Genomic DNA, 9093 nt, shown 5'->3' on the forward strand with positions numbered 1-9093 from the left:
CTCATTTTCCTAAAACAGTTGGCACAATCCAAATTGTGGGTGGCATATGGTTATGTGAAGGATGCAACGGGTCCCAATGCTTCCATTCTCTATGTTAAAGATACCAATGTCGCGGCACCCAGATGCGGGATAGTATTCAATGATATTATAATCTTCTGTGTAGAATATTGAATTTGCCTGACATCCGGGCCATTTGGAAGTTGAAACACAAATGGAATGGTTATCTCCCCAAAATAGGGTGTCTCCACCCAAGTTGTTCACTTCAACCTGCATAGGCCAACCTTGCTCAAATTGCTCTAAGAGCAACTTGAAAACCTGAAATCTCTTTGTATCTAATGTAAGTCCAAGCTTCATCTCCTGCCCGAATAAATGCCAGGTTAGAACGACAACCATAGATGGCGGTAACAATATAGTCATTAGGATATGAAGTAGGGTCAACTAACAATGTAGCCTTTGCAACTTCAAGCTCAACCTCAGGAGGAACTGCATCAATCTCGTATAAGATCTCACCATCACTATCACCGCCATTTTCTTGAGGAGGTTCAAATTCTAAGCGGTTCATTATTGGAGGAAGCTCAATGGTGGCGCCAGAAAACGGATTCATTAGAGTTACGCCCAAGGATTCTTCCACAGTAAACAGCCAACCATGTAAGGAACCAGAAAGCCTCTATCTGTAAGGCACCCGTAAATGAAAATCATATAGCTTATTATGAGTGATGCTATATAGACTACGTCTTTTGTCGGTATTGTCTTTCGAAGGCACCATCAAGAATGGAACTAGTCTAAAAAAAACTTATTTTGAATGAATTTAAGTTTGTTGTCCATTGCCACACACTGCCATATTGTCTTTCGAAGGCACCATCAAGAATGGAACTAGCCTAAAATAACTTATTTTGAATGAATTTAAGTTTGTTGTCCATTGCCACACACTGCCATGGTTTGCAAACCGCACCAAATCAAACATATTCAGAAACGAAACCAACTTGTCCAGAATCATATCAGATAAGTTCTTTGGCAGGGATGCCCAATCTGACTCCATCGAACTCATCATGTTTATCTCGCTAATAGCACTGCAATGTCAATCAAAGAATCTATATAATTACAATACATTATATCTGCAATACTCAATTCGAATGGGTTTAAAATCTAATTGATTCACAAAAAAACAAAACATAAAACTTGCTGGATATAGTATGAATTAGTCATTGGTGCAATATCTCTTTCATCATACACTGAAGATAACAGATTTGCTACTAACAAAGTCTAAAAAACTATTCTAATAAAATTCATTTTCAATATTAAAATCTAATTGAGCCACTACCAAATCCAAATCCCATAAAAACTATATATATTGTGAATATGAACAGTCAAAAAATATTACATCAAGGCTGCAATATTATTTAATCTTTATATGAACATATATATTTACTAATTAGGAATTATATGAATTGTATATATATAGTATGTATATAAAAGTTCCGGAATATATATATACACACACAAGTAGATCACACCAATCGCTTATAAAGGAGATATATTAGGGTTATACATCATATGAATATGAATACATGATCAAATAATAGTAAATTCAGCTAACAAAGTAGGTAAAAGTAGAATAAGAATACACACAAAGGTAGGAGCTTAAAATAAGGGAAAAGATCAACTCTTCTTTTCTATTTTCAACTCAAAATACTAGAACACCTTTTGAATAGTGAGGAAAGGACTCAGTTGTTTTTTAAGCATTAAACAGATCAAAGGACTCACTGAAATGCAAAGAAATGTTGTTGTACTAAATCACCACTTCACTGTTTGAGTTTGTAAATTTTTGAAGGATAGTTTGCAATTTGAAATTTCAGTTTAGGCCTCTGCTAAGTTGCAGGGGAGGAGGAACCTATATGGTTAAATTTTAAATGGTCACAAGTACTTTATTTTTTTCCTTCTTTTATCTAATTTACCAAAAAGTTATGAAATTAACATGACCACATAAAGCTCAAATTAGTGGATTCGGTAACTGTATTAAGCATACTGCTAATGATTATTGCCATTGGTAATTAAACGCTAACACTCATGCCAACATGCAATTGCAGAATCCAATAAATGGAGACAAGCTTATAGTCCAACAAAGATCAAAACTTATTCACCCAAATATACAATAATTGTTGCATCAAGTTTACACCAAAATAAGAATCATTTAACCAACTTCATTTAAGATTTATCACTAACAATCTATGCTTTCAAAAATCAACATCAGGAGAGAACACCTACTTTGTGAAACACAGCTGATCAGATTACTTTGTTATAAACTGACTTCACATCAATGTGTTTATGATCTGCATAATTGTGCAGAATTGTCTGCAATAAGAATCATATACAGAGGCATTTGACCAGTGCAGATAAACATACCTTGGTAACTAAAACAGACAAAAAAGAAGGGCATTACTAGACCAAATCCGAATATAGACTGCGTTAGTCCACAGGATACCTTTTGAGGTTACTCAACATGTTCTAATTTTTCTTCTATTAGATACAAAACTGGAAAATTCTGCCAAATATGTGCAACAAAACAGGATTTAGAAACCATGCCAAACCAATGGTTATGTTATGCCCTGCATTACTTATCAGCAGATCATGTCGATTGCAGGGCACTAAGCTTCCTTGGTGTATGCTTCTAACTTTTATCAAATTCTATTTACCAGGTGAAAAGGAGGTGAACTCCATGTACAAGATTCCATCCTAACAAAATGTCTATTATCCTCACCATCAGAATAACTTCTGAAAGTCCTTGGCATTATTCCAAAGCATCAAAACACGTGTCGTAAAGTCATGGATGATGAGATAAATTTTCTTCTTAGATTGATAACTCCTAAATGTTGCACTTGTTTATACTACATACATTAAATGAAATATGTCTGTATGACAGTATAAATTACAATAAACATAAAGGAAAACCAGATCAATCATTTTTTTTCCTCAATCTTTCTCTTTCAACTCTTAAAATGCAAAGAGTTCATACAAAAACCATTAACATCATCAAGCACAATTTTCATTTCATTTCATTTCAAAACAACCAGATAGAGAAATAGAAAATCATGTCCAGGAACTCAAATTTTCTTACCTTATGCCTGCAGGAAATCAGTCGGCGCAAATTGAACACATCCATTGATGAAAACTTCAATAGTTGAACCCCAATCAAACATAATTGAGCTTCAACAGCTGCTTTAGATTCCAATCCAAGCTCCCATGGCTGCTTATGCTTCATAATCGACTACATGCATTGATTAATTTTAGCCCTTAAAAGCACAGGTATGGCAAATATATTTTAAAGAGAGAGAGAGAAACAGAGTTCGGTACATGTTGATAATTGATCTCTAATACACATATTTATATATGTATAATATGTTTATATGTAGAGAGAGAAATGAAGAGTTGATATTGATTTTCCAGTTACAGGACTATGTATTTCAATGAAAATTCTATTCTTGCTATGAAGTGAGAGGAGAGAGAATGGCTCCTAGAGAGAAATAAGAGTAATTTATGAGGGAAGACAGAGTCAGATAAACATTCTAAGAGATAGATGATTGTTTGGGCTTGACTAGCTTTGTGTGTAATGAGAGAGAGATGGGAGAGAGGGGGGTGTAGTGCCGGAAAGATAAGTTTCACGGAAGAGTACTTGGGGTAAGTGGGGGAAAACTAATAAAATAGTTTGAGTGTCGGTCAGCAGCGGCTAGAGAAAAAGGCAGGAATAAAGGGGCTTCTGCAGCGGTTTAGTTAGACCGCTGCCGATTAGTCCCACTCTGTACTTCCAGCTTTCCTAAGTGAGTTAGTCAATAGTGAGTTAGCCGATTAAGGGATCTCTCGAGCCAGAAGTTCCGTTCAAACTCCTATAAACATTTGCCATCATTTCCTCATTAACTTGCAGTGAGAATATATGATGAATTTAGTGCTACGATTCTTGCCTGCAAAGAGAACAATAAATGAAAGCAAAAATCAGAATTCATTGAACAAATCAGGCTTATAGTAAATCTCTTGTGTTAAAGCAATTATCCAGGATGAAAATTCTCAGTGCAGGAATCACTCAATCTAGCAACCATCTTTCATGCACAAAAAAGTTTCTGGAAAAGAGTTACTAGCAGATCCAGGACATACGAGGGATGAGGGACTAATTTAAAGAAAGAGAAAACATGTGTAAGAAGAAAAAAAAATTATGATTACCAGAGTTACAGCCTCAAAAATCACTGCACGTGTTAGGAAGGTGGAAAGTCAAGTTGTTCGGTTTTGGTCAGCACTGAAATTAAATCTAATCATCTAAACCAGCAACCCAATGCATCGGTAACAGATATTATATATAAATTTGGCAAAGCATTTTAATAAAGAATATATAAGCAATCTTCAAATGTCTTAAGGAACTACTGTAACAGCCATACATATAAAAACATATCCAGGGGAATCAGTTTTGGCATCACAAGTGAACACGATTACTCATTAATCGAGCGCTCAATAAAATGCTAAACATTGATCACCAATAGATTTACTTTCAACCAAACTCAGATTTATTATTATGATCAAGCCCTCAAGAGTAAATTCAAGACATGCCAGGGAATCAAAAAATCAGAGAACTACATCGGCTTCCTTCATAAAATGTCAATCAATTCTTTAGTAAATGAAAAGGAATCCACATTGCATCATGATAAGGAACCCACATTTGACCAAACTTAATTATAAACTGGCAACCTCAAGAAATTGCCATACCATGTAACTAGCAATCAAGCAACGCTACTTGGCGCAACCCAGCAAATCAAATACAAAAAATGTGGTCTTAATTCTTGGCCGAAGGACTATAGACAACACAATAGATGAGACCTAGATTGCATTACAAGGACACTTTAACCATCAAGAATTATGATTCCATGTTATTTCCAACCCTCATTTTAAGGAATTTGATTCATGATGCTACTAGAGAAAAAAGACTGTAACTTTCTTCTAAGGAAAAAGACAATAAATTTCTTAAAAAGAAAAAGACAGTAACTTTCTTATAAGAAAAAATGAATTGCAGCTCAGAAATATTTATAATACCCTAAATATTGAGAGAAACGCACAATAATATTTAATTATACGTCTTACAAAATTTATCTCACATTTGCTACAGCAAGAGATAAAAATAGATTTTTTCCACCACATTAAAATGATAAGCAAAAAAGATTAAACAAATTAGATTGACCAAAAGACATGTGAGACAAATTAAGTCTACACTGAATTTCCCAACACAGTTGGGACAATCCAAATTGAGGGCGGCATATGGTTATGTGAACAATCAAGGATGTAATGCATCCCAAAGCTTCCATTCACTACGTTGAAGATACCCATGCCGCGACGCCCAGATGGGGGATAGAATAAAACGTCAATAGGATCATCAATATAGTATATGGAATTCAGTTGGCATCCGGGCCATTTGGAAGCTGAAACACAAATAGAATGGTTATCTCCCAAAAACAGGGTTTCTCCACCCCAATTCTTCACTTCCAACCAGCATATGCGAACCCTCCTCAAATTGCTCTAAGAGCAACTTGAAATTCTTAAACCCTAAAGTTGCATGCTATGAATCGTCTCCAAGTTTTAAAAACCTTTGTACAAGAAGGATTTACCAGTAGATGATTCAACAAGATACTTCTGTTCAGAATACGAAATAGTCTGCGTTGCAATCACCTCCACTTGCGGAGCCTTACTCTCCCCAGCCCTTCTATTAGCATCAATCATTAGGATTCTATTCCTAATATCAACTGCAAAAATCCGGCATTTATAATATATGACATCAAAGATGGGCTTAAATCTCTCTTTATCTTTGCAAGTCCAAGCTTCATCTCCTGCCCGAATAAATGCCAGGTTACAACAATCACCATAAATGGCGGTAACAATATAGTCATTAGGAGACGAAGCAAAGTCTGACAATATAGCCTTTACAACTTCAAACTCAGCCTCAACACCATCGTTGCCATTCTGATGATTTCTGAGAGGTCCATAATTGGAAGAAGCTCAATGGTAGCGCCAGAGAACGGATTCATTAGAGTTACGCCCAAGGATTCTTCCACCGTAAACTGTCAACCATGTGAGGAACCAAAAACCCGCTTTTTGTAAGGTACCTATAACTAAAAATCATATAGCTTACTATGAGTGAAGCTGCATAGACTACTCCTACTATTATCTTTCGAAGGCTTTGTTATCCATTGCCACAGACTGCCACGATTTGCAAGCCGCACCAAATCAAACATATTCAAAAAGCAAAACCAAATTGTCCAAAATCATATAGCGATGCCCAATCTGAATCCTCCATTGTCATATCCAGTAAGTTCTTTGGCAGGGATTGTGAGCTCTTATACAAGATTGGTGCGATATTGGTGTACAATACCTCTTTCATCATACACTGAAGATTACAGAAATGCTACTAAAATATTTGACAAAACTATTCTAATAAAATTAATTTTCAATATTAAAATCTAATTGAGCCACTACCAAATCCAATTCCCATGAAAAAAACTATATATATTGTGAATATGAACAATCAAAACAAGTTAGGCTGCAATAATCTTAATCTTTATATGAATATATAAAGTATGCATATATAACTTCAGGAATATTAATACATAATAGTAAATTCAGCTAAGAATAAGAATATAGGGTTAGTCTATGGAAAACCAACCTATTCCTCTGTTGTACTTGCCAAGTACAGAAATCACTCCGAAGACTCATTAGGATATCTTGCAGCTCCACATCGGCACCTCCCCTTTGCTAACGCCGACGGCTTTCCCGCAGTCACCGTCTCACAGCCGCCGTGCTGCAACAATCCCCACCCAACAGATGGAAGAAGCGTCTGGAACAAGCGACAATGAGCACAGCATCGGAGATGAAGACGCGCTGTCTGTAAGTTCACAGAGGTGGCGGTAGAGGCGACAGCAAGTTCATAGCGGTGATGAGGTCGGGACGGTGAGAGAGAATGTGATTGAGGACGCGGCGGTGGTGAAATTGAGAGAAAAGGCGGGTGGACTGGCGGCATCGCGCAGAGAGAGAGGAGGGCGAAACGAAAGTGGGTTAGGGTTTTTTTTACAAAATTACATTAACGAGGACGACGACTTCCTCTAGCATCAGCGGCGAAGTGGCAATGAGGACGTCGACCACCTCTAGCACCAGCGGCGATGAGGACCACGACCACCTTGTTCTCAAATCCATCCCTCGCCGCACTGACGATGACATCCTCAAGGACTCTGTATCATCTTCCCTGACTCATTCTTCACTGTCTCGCTCGTACCTTCCCCGCCCACGATTCCCATCACATCCCGTAAGAGGTTTTTGTCTTAGGGTTTGGTTTGTGGCGGTTGTGTGGCTTATAGAGAACCAGAACGGCGAAGTCAGTCTCGAATTTTAAGGTTTTAGTTTGGGATACAGTGCTGACATGTGTTCATCACGTGCCTAATTGGCAGGAGATATCGTGGCAACTTTACCCCTGAATAATTTTTGCACTTTTAAAAGGGTTAATTCCACCAGCCCCTAAACTATGAGCTATGCTAATATTTCATACATACTCCCTCTACGTTTTATAATTTTATTTACCTCTCTTGAGGTTTTGATTTATATAGGAAATTATCCCTGCCATTAAACAAGTGACGGTGTCAGCATGAACAAATCTGTACAAGATCAATTCTGCCCATTCAATACTTAAAATGACATTTTTAACCTCATTTATCAATGCAAATTTATAAAATTACCCTTAACTTATAAACTCAAAAAGTTTAATCCACGGTGTCCTCATATCATCGAACCTAGAGCACCATTCATCGATTGCTTCAACTTTGTAAGTCGCCGGAATTGAGCCCACAATATTAATCCAGGCACCAAAAGATGGTGACCAAACAAGTCGTTGCTCGCCAGACTAAAAAAGGAGGAATCCTTAGTTCGATCCAAACGCCGTCGAATCTACCGTGTGATCTAAAATCCCCTTCTTTGCTGAAAATCTTCTCTGTATCTTTCTGAACTGAAATCCCCTTCTCGTTGTAGAACCCTCCTTCTCTCAACTAGAAATCTCTCTAGTTGGAATATTGTTTTTGGAAATCTCTGTAGTTGGAATTTTGTTTTTGGAAATCTCTCTATGTTTCTAATAATCTCGCCATTAACCCTCTAATATTCGTCGTCGGTTCAAGATGGTTATAGATAAAAAGAAGAAAACACGTACAAATGATTAATTTTGTTCTATTGAATTGTTTTATCAAAACAAAAGCAAAGACCAACACATCCGTTCAATGTTAGGATGCGTTTATCGCTAGATTTTCATCCTAATTTTTTTTTTCCCCTGATTTGATTTGGAAACAAAAAAGAAAAATCACAATGAATGGAGTCAGGTTTCCGGCGAGATCAAGTGAGTTCCGGGGGAGGAATTGTCAGCAGTGAGTTGATCATTTATGAACATTGAGTTCGACGGAGATGGAATTTTCCGGCAAGGTTATGACTTAAATTGTTGAAGGGTGACGACAGTCACGTGCCGCCATCGGGTCTGATCTTCTTATTGCCGATAAAACCTCTTCACATGATTCAGATTTTGGGTTGAATACTTAGATACCTCCTTCGACTTCATCAATCTTCATTCCGCTCTCCCAAACAGACCCTGCAACTACACTATTTTTTTTTCACAATTGGATCTTGGGTCTGCTAGTGGTGTTGTTTGCAAAGGGTGATTGTGGATGGTGGTTAGTGTCAGCAGTGTTGGTGGTAGGTCGAGGTGGAGAAATGGCAAAATCGGTTTTTTAACTCGCTAGAGATCGCTTCACCAAGTTCAGTCTGGCAATCCTAACTCTGGTGAAGTTTAGTTCAATCCGGCGAAGCTCGCAATGGAGTAAGGACTGAAGGTTGAACGGTGATGTGTCCTTGCAATTGAATGGAAGGAAGTAAGGAGAACGGCTCGGCTGTGATAAGAACCATATTTTCCAGTGGTTGTTGTGCATTCCATCGGTGGCATAGTTTCTTAGTCGCTGGCAATAATGAGAAAGAAAGAAAGAAAAAAAATAAAATAAAAAAAAAAAAATATATATATATATAGTGTGTGTGTGT

General features: G+C 37.2%; 1 long non-coding RNA gene across 11 annotated transcripts in view; it reads right to left on the reverse strand.

Moving 5' to 3' along the window:
- The window catches only part of LOC132271756 (uncharacterized), a 39775-nt gene extending 32374 nt beyond the window's left edge, over window positions 1–7401 (reverse strand). For 8 of the 11 annotated variants that reach the window (XR_009469813.1, XR_009469810.1, XR_009469816.1 and 5 more), the window contains exons 1-2: window positions 6695–7399; window positions 3116–3956 (exon numbers count right to left, since the gene is read on the reverse strand). This is a non-coding gene — a long non-coding RNA (uncharacterized LOC132271756). Of the gene's footprint in view, window positions 1–3115; window positions 3957–6694 lie in introns of all 11 variants that reach the window. The other 3 variants (XR_009469812.1, XR_009469809.1, XR_009469808.1) reach the window with 2 other exon arrangements.
- Window positions 7402–9093: the final 1692 nt, after the last annotated feature.

This window comes from Cornus florida, unplaced genomic scaffold (assembly GCF_030987335.1).
Source record: "Cornus florida cultivar Cherokee Brave unplaced genomic scaffold, ASM3098733v1 CherokeeBrave_3.0.0_Hap2_Chr08, whole genome shotgun sequence".
Taxonomy (NCBI): domain Eukaryota; kingdom Viridiplantae; phylum Streptophyta; class Magnoliopsida; order Cornales; family Cornaceae; genus Cornus; species Cornus florida.